The 14,714-nt window shown below is 37.3% G+C and overlaps 1 long non-coding RNA gene across 1 annotated transcript in view; it reads right to left on the reverse strand.

Moving 5' to 3' along the window:
* LOC122797760 overlaps positions 1-14,159 on the reverse strand; it is a 1,000,965-nt gene extending 986,806 nt beyond the window's left edge. Inside the window, exon 1 of the long non-coding RNA XR_006364198.1 lies at positions 13,961-14,159. This is a non-coding gene — a long non-coding RNA (uncharacterized LOC122797760). The remainder of the gene's footprint in view (positions 1-13,960) is intronic.
* Between the last annotated feature and the right edge of the window lie 555 nt (positions 14,160-14,714).

Below are 14,714 nucleotides of genomic sequence, written 5' to 3' on the forward strand. Positions count from 1 at the left end.
TCTTTGCCATGTTCAGAAAATGGCAAGTGTGCTAGCTGCATGTGATTTCTTTTCCTACGTGCATCTTTCTTAGATCTAGAGGCTTAAGTCATCTTTCATTCAGTCTTATTGCCATTTTACAACTGCATAGCGGCGGTCCAGTCTGCATCTTCGTAAACTTGTATTAGAGCGCATTGTTGTAGGAAGTTACCTGTTTTAACCTGCAACTTTGGCGTGATATAGAAAAACATTAATGAAACTCTTTAAAGTATGTGTGCTTTTCTGCGATTATGACGTATACTTTGAAAGTAACATAAAACATAAGTCACCTGTTAGAAATCCATTCATCCACAACCCCTTTATCCCATTTTTTGCATATGTGACATGTAAAGAAAGAGTGGGAGGTCAGTCGGACCCAGTACAAGATCTTAAGTACTAGCATCTGAAATATCACACTAGGGGCAGTAACACTTAGCTCAATTGACCCCCACCCAATACAGGCGCAGCCAAGGACTGAAACTTCCCAATCCGAAGTACGAAACGGAAAATATGTTGCATCTTAACAACTGAGTACCTGTCCCACGCCCCAGTACAAACAGTATTTGACAGAACTTTCAAAATGCAAGGTAATGTTAAGATCATCATTTCTGAATGAGCAGTAAAGTGATGTTATTGACTTAAACGATCTTATGGGGTAAATCAAAACTTACAATTTTTAATAGCAAAGATAACTGCTTGCATTTTTTTTGGATTTTTTTAATCAGATTTACCACCATGTGCACAGGCTGCTAGCTCTTGACCTTTTATCTCCATGGATCATCCATAATTAGGTTTAGGAACATAGAAAATAAATAACTGGAGAAAAACGCACCATATTGACACTTTTCATCAATACTGGTACTTACATCTGCAGCAGCCTAGCAGTGCAATTAGTGCCGCCTATGTTCTATTTTCCCCTTTAAGTACGGCTTAAGTCATCAAAGTGGGTGGTCCCATCAGCTGATGTCACTGTGATGCCACAAAATAGGTGGGGCATGGGCGGGAGAGGGGGTGGGAATGGGTGGAGTTATATGTGATGCGAGGGGGCGTGACTTTAGTCCGGTTTTAGCCGCAAAGAAACCTGGCAACCCTACAAATGGCAGAATATGAAAATGAAAGTATAAACAGAGGAAGTGCATACTAATTAACCAATCCAACATGGTGGAGCTATTCAGGAAGGTATAAAGCAATCACGTACACTCAGTGTACACTTTTGCCCTGTACACAAAAACTCTTCAGAATACAGCATGATTACATTTAGAAAACAAGCATGTTAGGGGCTCCTGCTATCATTATGCTGTATGTGCAACAGGCTTTAAATCAGAGTGCTGCTGGGCTGTTGCTGCTGCAATATCTCAGGCAAGAAGAAGAACAGAGTTTAGACCCCATTTGATTTATCATGGACTGCATGAAACAGAAACTACTGAGAGATATAGGGTGGACAGGAAAACACTGGAGGAAATATGTAACCTTTGCTGCCCCCACCTCAGGCCAAAGGGAAATCGTGGAGAACCCATCCCAGTGGAAACAAAGGTATGTTTAGCATTACATATACTAACAACTGGTACTTTTCAGAGACCCACAAGGGACGTATTATGGGTGGCAAAGGAATCAGCATCTAGAATATTACATTATTTTTAAATGCAATGCTACTACATGCAAGGGTCAGATCTGTTTCTCCCGAACCTCACAGGAGAGAGGACTAACCATGCAGGAATTCTATGCAGTCATACATTTCCCTGAAGTGCTGGGGGCTATAGACTGCACACACATCGAAATAAAAGCCCCGCCTGGGGAACAGGGAAGGAGGTACATCAACAGAAAAGGTTTCCACTTGATAAACTGTCAGGTTGTCTGTGGTAACCAAGAGATCATCTACAATGTCTGTGCAGGTAACCCAGGCAGTTTCCATGAAGCACACATATGCACACATGTGAGCTGTACACCAGACACCAATGAGAAACGAACACAATCACACTGAGCAAGGATACAATAAGGCCCATGCTCATACTAGGAAGATCATAGAATGTGTGTTTGAATTGCTGATATGAATGTTCCAGAGGTGCACTGTAGTACTACCCCAACACCTCTGCTGAAATACTTACAGTCGGTGCCATATTACACAATATAATTCTCAGGAAACAGCTTCAACAGGGACAGCTAGGGCCTGGACCACAGTTTCAAGGACCACAGGCCGAGCCAGCAGCACCAGCACTAACAGGTACAGATGAGGAGTCTCAGGGAGAACCACCAGCTGCAGATGGTGCTGGCAGACAGAGGCATGCACAGTATGCTCTGACTCTGGCTAAGAGGGAAAGGATAGTGCATACACTCACTACCTAGCTGAAATCCTAAGATCCCCCACACATATACAAATAGGAAAACTGATACCTTTCAAGCAGCACAACCTTTACTTAACCATGTAATGGCTGTGTTCTGAAGACAGCAGACAGGTATAATCCCCCAAGGACACAATTTGTATCAGCATTAATGACAAGGTAAGTATGGAACCTGTAAAGGGAAATAAATATGTTGTAGAATAGATTACTCCCATATGGAAGGCATTTCTCTAAAGTTTACAGTCATGTCAGTAATATGTCCAGCACTATAAATTAAACCTGCGGACAAGGGGGGAGGGGTAGTAGTACTCAACAAAGATTTATATTTTCGCAAATGCTTTTATTACTGAATGATGTTGATACGTATCAGATGTTGATACGTATCAGAAAATTACTGCCATGCAAGCTAAAGCTATTTCTGATAGAGTGTCTGTGATGATTTTTGACCTGTTGATAGAAGGAATAATAACAGAGGAATTATTCAAATATTTTATTGTTGACATACGTTTGTATCCCTCCATCTATGGACTACCTAAATTCCATAAAAACCTCTATACCCCCGATGAGACCCATTGTCTCCAGCAGAGGTTGGAGCACTGAGCCTTTATCCATCTATGTGGAAAAGGCCTCACAACCAGTACTTGAGACCTGTGGCAATGTATTAAAAGACATAAATACATTTTTGTATAAGCTGTATGATGTAGTTAGGAATACCACAGAACAGTACTTTTTTGTTACTATGGATATTACATTGTTATTTACTGTGATCCCCAATGCTTGGGGCATTGAGAATATCAGGCATCTATTGTTCTCCAAGCAATGTTATTCTAGGGATAAAGTGAATTTGATATACTCAATGTTAGAAATTATATTGGAGAATAATGTATTTTGCTTTGGTAGTGACATGTACCTTCAGAAGATTGGCGTAGCTATGGGGACTCCTTGTGCCAATAGCTACGCCAATCTAGCCCTAGCTGAATGGGAGAGCACCTCTTTCCTGACTAGTCCAACCTTTCAACCATACCTGAAATGGTATACTTGATTTGTGGATGACGTTTTTTTCCTGTGGACAGGCACACTAAATGAGCCAAATATCTTTACTGAGTTTCTGAACACCACAACATTGTTTCTTAAATTCACTAGTAAAGTGTCTTAGAAGAAATAGACTTCTTGGATGTTAAACTTAAGAAAAGTGACATCTTAGGCATTCAGACTAGCATATATAGGAAACCAACTAGGAGAAATGCATTGCTGCATAGAAGCAGCATGCACCCTAAATTTGTCAGTAAAAATGTAGTAAGTAGACAAATTCTTAGAACTATGAGACTGCTTAATGATGATGTCCAACTTCAGTTAGCACTTGATGATCTGGGGAGTGAATTTAAAGATAGAGGTTATTCACATAAGATGTTTTGTACACAGGTATCTGAATTAATTGCAGATAGGTCCTCCAGAGTAAACCTTTATTTACGGATGGAACAGATCATAATATAGGGCATGACCCTAGTGAACAAAATAAACTTAGATTTCCACTTACATATACTGGGGATATTGGAACATTCTGTGATGTATTTAAATGGAACTGGAATATTTTAAAGACTATACGTGAACTAGATGGAATACTGGATGATACCCCTAGGTTTGCCTTTAAGAATAAGAAAAATCTTAAGCGTCAACTATGTTAATTGGATAGACAGAATAGCTATAATAAGATGTCACAAAGGAAAGGTACTTATATATGCAGGAATTGCACAGTGTGTCAATATGTGAACTTGTGCTTTAAATACACTCATATGGTTCCAAACTTTGAGATAGTGGCTACACAATATGCTGATTGCAAAACTAAGAATCTAATATATTTTGCTTTTTGCACAGCATGCAACGCCTACTATGTATGCAAGACAAATCGTATGCTTAAGGAACGCATTCAAGAGCATTATAGGGACATCAATAATCATAAAACTACCAGTGCTCTATATAAGCACATCGAACAAGAAGGTAGTTCACATATTTTCAAATTTCCTGTTTTGGATATTTTATCAGAAGGGAAGAGAGGTGGTGATATTAAGAATCACACCGAAGCTTTAGAACAAAAGTGGATTCTTAAATTAAATGCATATACACCACCTGGTGTTAATGAAATGGTTTCTTTGAAGCCGTTTCTTAAAGCTAGAAGTTTAAAACACTAATGAGACAGAGATATATATATATATATATATATATATATATATATATATATATATATATATATATATATATGCATATATTTTATTTTATTTTATTTAGTTCTATATATTTTTTTTTTGGATATACTTTATATCTTTATTAAGGCAGCTATCAGTTATTCAATATGTTTCACATACTGTCACTCAGTATGCACAATATGCAGCTATTTAATATGTTTTATATACATGTATATATATATATATATATATATGTATAATTTCTACTATGTTTTTTTACTATACACTGTTTTTAGGCACTGTGGTTTCTTAATGACTTGATTCAATTTACAAGGCGTTAATTGCTTTATGCATTTAAGCTGAAAAACTGTTTGTTTGGATGTAGTCTGATCAAGCGACCACAGAGGTCGTGAAAGGGCTTAAAGCGCTTACCTTGAGCTCTTCAATAAAGATTTTTTGCATTTTTCATGGAAGCATCACTGTGTTTATCCTGAAGAGTCTTGGTGGTTTGGTTCTGCTCTTCTGTTGCTGTATTTTTGCCTGCTCTGAGCCCTTCCTTTGCAGTTGTTGGTATACTTTTTCTTTTTTGGAAAGGAAAGAAGTCTGCAATGTATCACAATGCAAACTATACAAGAAAAAGGGAACAACCATCTTCACAAGCACATATTAAATATTTTCTCATACAAAATGAGATGTCAAACTCTGTGGTACAAGGTGTAATTGTAGTGAATTGAAAGAAATAAGGCACCTGATGTATTGTTCAAATCCTGTTTAGAGATCACTTTGCAATTATCCACAATATGTAATTTTCTATTTTTTTAAGTGCATTTGCTCTCCACTTGGCAGTATGCAAGCACAGTTCACTACTTAAGGAAAACAGTGACAAATTTACTTTAGGCTATCTTATGTAGCACAAACATGCCTGGCAACATTATGCTTTCGTTAGCACTCTGGACAGTACTGACTGGAGAAAATCCACACCTCATATACCTCTCTCTATGGCACAAGGTGCAAGTGCTGTGACTTTAGATAATGAATGCAGCTGACTAAGGGTTTGAATACAGTTACAATAAGTTATAAGTTATAAGTTTTTATAAAGGGTGTAAGAAGCCCATTTCTCACAACCTTTTCATTAGGACTGTAACACTAAAGAAAAATGGTAATATGGAACGTGTTTCTTGCCAGCAATTTGTCAGTAATCCTTGCGTTATTAAGCTTTTCTATTTAGCATGTATAATTATTTTTCACATATAACCTCAAGCTAGTGTGTGTCCAATTTCCTAGACATGACAATAATGATATTTAATATAAAATCCACTTGCATTTATGTTATGGGTACAATACTTTTGTTATAACCATCATGACTCAGCACATAACCAAACTATGTGTTTCGGAGAGTTATTTCTTGCGAAGTATGTATGTAATATAAACCAACCTGTATTAATCAGTGCATTCAACTGCATCCATCTGAACTATAGTTACAAACAAAAATAATGAATTTTACATAGGAATGCATACCCAGTAAGAATTAAAATCACACACATATAGACCTCTCTGAAGTGTATCTCCATTCATTCTGAAATTACTGTATGTCTAATTTCCACACCAGAAAGGAAGTTCTCCTGTGGCAATTTAAACTAATAAAGTAAGTTGCAATTTTTGCATCCTTTATTTCATGGGTTTGATTCCCAGCTCTTACAATAATATTTTAACACTGTGTAAGGCACAGCATGACAGTAATGTCATAATTCAATGTCTTTCAAACTGCATGGCTTGATAGCCAGGCCATTAAGCATTACACTGTTGAACACTGAAACCTGTGCTAATAGGCTGAGCAGTACACATGGCAAAGCTCAATGCCGTGTTTCACACCTTTACTGTTATATGATGTAAATAGTGCCAATGTATCTGTCAAGGAGTCCATCTGCTTTCAATTGTGCAAACGCAGTTGGCAAGGCTGTGTGTCTGCACATGACCAGTTACCCATGAGATCTGAAATGGGTGCCATTCCAGACATATTTTGTTAGCTTGACTTTTGCAGACACAGCTGGTGAAGGAGAGAATGGTGTTAAATTTAAAGCACAAAGGTGGGATATTGAGTCCTGGATATTTGTGGCATGCCTCATGAAATTTCAGCTGTGGGCTGCTGTAGGGGGGTTATATATATAATGAAATGCTGTGATTCAGTTAAAGCATTAAGTTTTTTTGCTAGCCTTCTAATAAATTACTTATTTTGCATTGGACACACTGCTTCACAAGAATTTTACCAACAGATGTCTGGAGTACCTATAGAAGCCAGTTGTGCCCACACTTTTGCAAGCCTAATACTTTATGTATGGGAAAAGAACTATATTTATAATCCAAATCACACTGGATGTTGGACTGTATGCAAGAGATTCCTGGATGACATTTGTATTTTGTGGGTAGATTCCAAAGAAAAGTTAATGGAAATTATTACATATATTAATGGAGCTACCTACTTCCTATGATTCACCCACGGAATAAATGAAGAAGTTATGAATTATGTGGATGTGTTTATTACTAAAGTTGTTAAGGAAAGAGGTTTAAGTCTAAGATTTATAGGAAGAATACTTTCTCTAACTCTTACTTAAACAACTGACCATCCTTTTAAGCACAAAAGTAACATAGTAAAAGGACAGCATGCCCGTATAAGTAGAATGATATTGGATGATGATGATTTTGTCCAGGAAAGTAGGCATTTGAAGAGTATGTTTCTTGAAAGGAAATACCCAGAGAAACTAATAGATCAGGTACAGGAAGAAGTTACAGTGTGTAGAAAAGATAAATATTGTCCCGTACTAGGTCTGGGTGAAGCGGGTTAAAATGTTAGTAAGGATAAAAGTAATGATGAGAAGGGTGTTAGTGTGGATGGTGTCACTGTTATAGATTATAATGGGGATCCCAAAGTAATTACTAAGATTGTTAGCGAGGAATGGAAGAAATGTTTTCAGTTTTCGGATTTAGATGTGTTTTTTAAGAATCCCTTCAGTATAACTTATAGGAGGGCACAGAATATAAAGGACCTGGTGGAATACAAGGTTAAGACTATGGGCAATAAAAGAATGAAAATGTTTAAGTGTGGTGCATGTGCCCAGTGTGCCTATATTGCCCACAAAGAAAGTGTCTTTCTGACAAGTAGGAACAAAGTTATTAAAGGAACTTCCTTTCCCTATTACAATAGTCAGGGGTTAGTGTATCTGGTTACTTGTGAATGCTGTAATGCATTCTATATTGGTAAAACAAAAAGAACCCTAAGGAGAAGAATGTATGAACATTACTATGATATAAAACTAAGGATGAGAAAAATAGTTTATATAAGCATTTGAAAGGTTGCCCCAATGCAAAATGTAGGTTTTTCATGATAAAAGTAGTTCCTTTTGATTTTACTGGGGGGTTCCTGGGAGAACAAAATAGAGCATCATGAATTGTACTGGCAATTAATCCTGAAAGCTAGTATAAGTCCAGGACTTAATGAGAATTTAAGTATAAGTCTGGTGTTAGAAAATGAGAGCGGCTAGATTGTGAATTATTTGGTATAGGATAAGATTTCTGTACTTTAGTTTTTCGATGTTCACTTGGGCGGCCACAGTGGTTCAGTGGTTAGCGTTGCTGCCTTACAACAAGAGGTTCTCTGGTTCAAATCTTGGTTGTGGTGCCTTCTGTGCGGAGTCTGCATGTCCTCCCTGTGGTTGTGTGGGTTTCCTCTGGGTGCTACGGTTTCCTCCCAAGGACATGCTGTAGGTGGATTGGACACTCTAAATTGGCCCTAGTGTGAGCATGTGTGTGCCTTCTGTGGAAGGTTGGGCGCCAGAATGGCAACTCGACACCGTAGAACTCCACTGCCAATCATGAGCAGACAGGTGATCTGCTGTGGCAACCCCTAACCTGGAAAAGCCAAAAGAAGTTTTCCTATGTTCACTTGCACTTTTGAGCTCTGGCCACTATATGGCAGTAAAGAAAGATTAATATTTTGCTGTTTTAAATGCAGAAAAGTTTTAAGTTCTTAATTCACTTATAGGTTCATAGGTGTGTATTAGGCTAATGGTCCTGGAGCCATTACAAGCCTAGCCCATACGATTACCCTGGCATCATGCCATACAATCTTAGTTTCCAGTGCCTCTGTCGAGTAGAGCCACTGGAGTGATCCCTGGGGTGAATTTTCTATTTCCCATCCACTCATCAAGATTTCTCTTGAAGAAGGCCAGTGAGGTGCTCTGCTTGACATGTATTGGAAATCTATTCCATAGCATGGGCAGTCTCTGGATTATGAACCTGTCCCTCCAGCATGTTCTGTTGATTGGGGTAATGAGGTTGAGGTCTCTGGAACGTGTGGTGTGGAGGGATTGAGATTTCTTTAGATGTAGCATTTCTAACAGAGCTGGGTCAGACATGGCTTTGTAAGTCAAGCAGAGATTGCCTCCAAGTAAGCGATATGAGACAGAATAGTTGGAGTTTTTTGAGTCTGTCTGTATAGGGCAAGTGTTTAAGGCCCAGGCTCCTCTTTGTGAGGTACTTTTGCGGCCTCTCCAGTTGTTGCAGCTGTCTAGTGAGGTACATGACAAATGGGCCATTGCACTCAATGACTGGTCTAATGAGGGAAGAGTAGAGGAAGACAATGACCTCTTTCTTCCTGGATGCAAAACCCTTAGTAATGAGATGTGCCACATAGAAGGACTTTCTGACCACAGTGGCAATGTGGTGGTCAAAAGAGAGGTTGCTGTCAACCTGTGTTCCCAAATCTCTTATAACACCTTTTGTGTTCAGTGGACTACCATCAATGTGGAAATTCAAGGGATCTGGGTTTTTCCCAAGGAGGATGACAACACATTTTTTGGCATTGATCTTAAGGCCATGGCTCTGACACCAGTCAATAACATTTTATATATGCATTGATTTATAAATTTACAAGTTTTTCATTTCATATACAGGATGCAGCATTTATTTATTTATTATGATTATTTTTTTTAATCTGTAATTGTTTTAATGAGTCAAGTACAACAAATATCCAGGTATGAGCCAAAAAGATTTTAATAAAACAAATCTGTCAGTAACACCAAGAAACAGCACCCTAGCACCCTGGCTTCACATAAGCCTTCAAGGAGTACTATTTAGAAACAAGCACAGATCTTAAATACCCACAGTTGCCATACTTAATAATTAATTAAACAATTACACAATTTCCATGTATTATCTGATATAATGACATGTTTATTTAAGAATTAATTTTTTAATCAATGAATGTTAATTGTGTAATTGTTAATGAGCCGAGGAGCTAGGGTGCTGTTTTTTGGTGCTACTGACAAATTTGTTTTATTAAAATCTTTTTGGCTCATACCTGTACGTTTGTTGTACTTGATACATTGGTCTGAAGTGCCGTTTCAAGTTTTGTTTTAATGAGTGTTTGACTTTTACTGGATGGCGTATAATTGATAGGTGGAGTTTTTTGATATACGTATAAAGGCAACAATTTTATGTGGAATTTTATCTGTAGAAGCCTTGAAACGAAAGCATGGTGTTTCAGTTAAAGAGTTACGTTTTTTGCTGGCCTTTTAATAAATTGCTTATTTTGCACTGGGCACACTGCTTCATAAGTGCTTTTGTATTTTATTGTTTCCCTTTTGGGGGTTGCACTTGTTTCTTGTTTTTGTGATTTATGTAAGTATACAAAAGTTGCTTGTCTATTACATGCTCATAGCTGATAAACCCCTTTCCTATTGGGGCCATTTCCATTTTTGATGTACCTGATATTACAGCTGTTAGGTCCTTTTGTTCTTGTGTATAGATGCTGAGGTGGAGAATACAGCAGCGGTGTCAGCCTGCATACATAAATTCCATGTATATACATTTCATATGCAATAATCGCAGCCTATCCATTCATCCCATAAAGTATCTTATATCCTTGCTAACTCTTATCTCAACTCAAGCATCTAAGTAAAATGTATATCACATTTTTAGTCGCTTTCATTTCACTGCAGCTTTGTGTCCCTATCACATCCTTTATTAGCATGTCCATTTTTATTTATGTTCATAACTGCAGGATTGTCATTTACATTAATTATCATTACAGCAGTATTACAGGATTTATGTCAGAAATGCTTCTTAAACACTTTCTTCACATTTGTCTGTGGGATATGAGTACACTTTAAACATTTCCCCATCAACATTAATTAATTATTCAGTACAACACAATTTTGTGTACAATTCCGCCATTTCATTCCTGTCCTTTTGTATTTTTTCCCCTAATATGCAAGACATTTCGTTTATATTCTATGCTCATGCCTGCAGCTACCTTTCCATGGCTAAGAACACTATTGCTGGCCATGAAAATGTGCTTGAAAATTTGTAGGAGTGATGAGCAGCATGTATATTCATTTAGCATTGTTGCTCATCATGCTAACATGCTTACATCATGTAGGCATAACGTGGGGCCTATATGATTGTTAATAAATCTCAGGGATTGTGTGAAAATGAAAAAAAAAACAAGGATGAGTGAAATAATCTCTCTGGATGTGGGAAGGACAGAGGGAAAATGTGTGGTGGTAACACATTGGGTTGCAGGGGTACTAGTGGACACCAGAAGGCACCACAACATCCTTTGCCTCAGGATGCATTTCATCTAAGGCTGACCATGCCAACAATTCATTGTTATGAGTCCAAATTCCTGGTTTGTGCTGAGAGAGAGGTGAATGTAATATCCTGACTAAAGAAAGTGGTTAATGTGCCTTTTAATGTGGGCTGCAGTATGAAATGTGAGAACATTCTGACAAACATTAGTCAGGAAAATGCTCTGTATTAGTCAGTAATGAGCTCTTTATTTCTTATCACAGTGATATAGAAGGAGATTCCGAAACTCAAAGCCTTGAGGAAGATAGCTCGCCCTATGGGTGATTATCTAAAGGAAGATCCTGAAAGCATGAACTAGAGTAAGCTAGACTGAGTTTACCAAGGAGAGTACCTGTAACAGAGAACTTGAACTGAGGCCTAGGTAAGGGCTGCTACCTAAAATCCTTTGACTACTTTTTTCCTGGAGGGGTTGTGTGGAATTTTGTCAAGATACTAGAAATGTACTGTTATGTCAAACTATAAGTCAAAAAGTGTGTTTTATTTAATAATGGGACAGAGAAGTCAACCATTGTTGTTATTTCCATTTCCTGATTAGGTGTGTACAATAAGCCTACTTTGTTACATAATACTCAGTACTTCCAGTGTGTTTTGTATGTATGTATGTAAGTATGTATGTATGTACATATGTATGTATGTGGATGTGTGTGTTGTGTGTGTGCTTTTACACACACACACACACACACACACACACACACACACACACACACACACACACATCTCCCTCTCTCTCTCTCTCTCTATATATATATATATATGTATATATATAAAACATATATATATAATATATATATATATATATATATATATATATATATATATATATATATATATATATATGGCTTGTGTGTGTGCATGCTCATTTTGTGTGTGTGTGTGTATGTGTGTGCTGACACACATACACACACACACACACACACACACACACACACACACACACACACACACACAAATATATAAATAGATACATAGATAGACAGATATACACAATGTGGCAATTTGAGATTAAGAAATTTGTTACCCACAATGAGGAAAGACCCCATTATCAACTAATTTCCATGTCTCTGAATCACTATTACCTACCTTGAGTGCAAATCAACACATTTCTGCAGTAGTTAATGCTGGCAACCCCCTCATTCACTTTCCCACATGCACATAAACACATTCAAATGTACACATGCAAGCACGCACACACGCACACACACACACACACACACACACACACACACACACACACACACATATGCATTCACATATACGCACAGTGGCTGTATATATCCTTATTAAGATAAAAATGTAATACACATATAAACATTCGCATAGTATGTAAAGTAACATAGCTCCAGAAAAAATGTAATTTTCTGAGATAATAACACCACCTAAAATGCTAATGTTAGCCAGTTAGCTGTCAGGGTTCTCTCTATTCATACTATAACAGCTTTTAATATAATGCACTAGTCAGCTTAAAGTGATTGCCTGCAGAGATTTCAAAATGAATTATGAATGAGAAAGCAGAAAATTATCTTCCAACCTGCAGGTTCATTGAAACCTCAAATAACATCATTATGTCTTTCAGTACTGAAACTTTCTACTAAAAACAAAATATTTGTAAAGAAACAGCTGGAGAAGAGATTAGTCTTTGTAATTCTAAAAGCAGGAGGTTACATAACTTCTAGGAATACTGTATTGAAATAATTACTGCTTTACCTGAAATTGTTACAGTGGAAAAAAATGCACTTCTCTCAGAAATCATATTAACTGGTTGTTTTATTATAGATAACTTATGTGAGGCTGCCTGCTAAAGTGAACACTAACTATCAAACAAGTTCAGATTTAATACATTTATTTTTAAATAAACCATTTCTCCTAACTAAGCAGCTGGCATATTAACTCTAAATGCAATATTTGATGTTGCAATCAATCTGGATTTTATCAGCTCTATTCTTTGTTGCATTGATAAATGTGGAGAACTAACAGCACATTGTTGTGGCTATGTGTGTGATACCTATGCCTAGAAGGTGAAACAGCTGCCAGATCACCTTGTTTACTCATTTACTAGCAGGTATCTTTACAGCTGTTGTGAAAACTAATTCATCAGCAAGCCTGACACTAGTAAAGTGCAGAGATTGCAGTAGCTCTCCACAACACCTACCTGCTCAGTACTTTAAAAGTTTTGTCTCAGTGCCTATTTCTAGCACCTGGTTTTAAAACTACAGTCGACGTCGCTTAAATGCATAGCCTCGGGACCAAGGTTAGTTAATGCAGTTAAGCGGAGTATGCTTATAAGCAAAGTGGCTATAAGTTATTATGCATTAATGCTGGATACACAGTACAATCACACAAAAAACACACAAAAAAACACAAGTACAATGATAGATTTCAGAAGCTTTATAGAAAAGCTTTAGTTTGTAGCTGTTATGTGAACAGGAAGTCTATCATTAACAGGTTTAATACAGCTACTGTATGTATTATAGTTGCAGAAGAAAAGCCTCTGCAAACTGGTATTACAGTGTCATTTTTCTACCTGCCACAGACTTCAGCACCAGTTATGCACGTATTCACTTTATTCTAGTTTTATTCTGCTTAACATTCAGCCTGTGTACTTTCTGACATGTCTAGCATAGAAATCAGTATGGTATGTCTTCCATCTAAAATAGATTGTATCCTGTATAGTCACCATGTGCTTTTTTTCTGTTTTCTTATGCTAGTTAAGGCAATGTTCACAAACAGTGATACATTTCAGAAACTATTGAAAAATACACTGTATAAAACATTTACAGTGGTCAATACAGTCCCTTGTGGTTTAGAGAAAAAAGTTGTTACTGATGTCTGAACAGCTTCAGCAGATTAAATACAATGTCCTTCAGTTCATAGAAAGTGGAAAATGACTCCCATCCCTTTTGGTCCATGAATCTGTGCAGTATATCCAGAGATTAAGTGTACTGGAGCAGTAGAGACATCGTTCTCATCATCACTGTCTTCCACTTCTTTTCAATTGCTAGCAGCAGACTGTTCATCAACTTTACATCATCAGTATGCGCAGCACAGTTGTTGCACAGCAACAATATTTTCCTTCTTTTAGTTCTCATTCAGCTGTAAATTTTAAGAAGCCATTCTTTCCAAATTTCACCAGTCATCCAAGATTTCTTGTTAGTTTTGTAAGTGACTGGTAACTTTTTTACATTCTTGAAACACCTTGGGTTTTTGCTTTTTCCGACCACAACAGGTTCAAATTTCTCACTGCCATCTATATCACAAGCTAGTAGTAAGGTCATTCGATCTTTCACAGCCTTTGATCCAGCAGCCTAGACAAATGTTAATGTTCCATCCAGTATAGCTGTCCAGTATAACCCTATTTCATCAGCATTGAAAATGACGTGTGGATTGAACTCTTTCATGATATCTGAAAAAATGTCTGCCATCCATCGCTCAGCTGCAAAATCATCTGTGTCTTGCTTTACACCATGCTGTTTTTTGAACGCAATGTTGTGGCATCCTTTCCATCTCTCTAACCAACCAGATAAAGGTTTGA

Source organism: Protopterus annectens, chromosome 1.part0, assembly GCF_019279795.1.
Source record: "Protopterus annectens isolate FY-2018-M chromosome 1.part0, PAN1.0, whole genome shotgun sequence".
Taxonomy (NCBI): Eukaryota; Metazoa; Chordata; order Ceratodontiformes; family Protopteridae; genus Protopterus; species Protopterus annectens.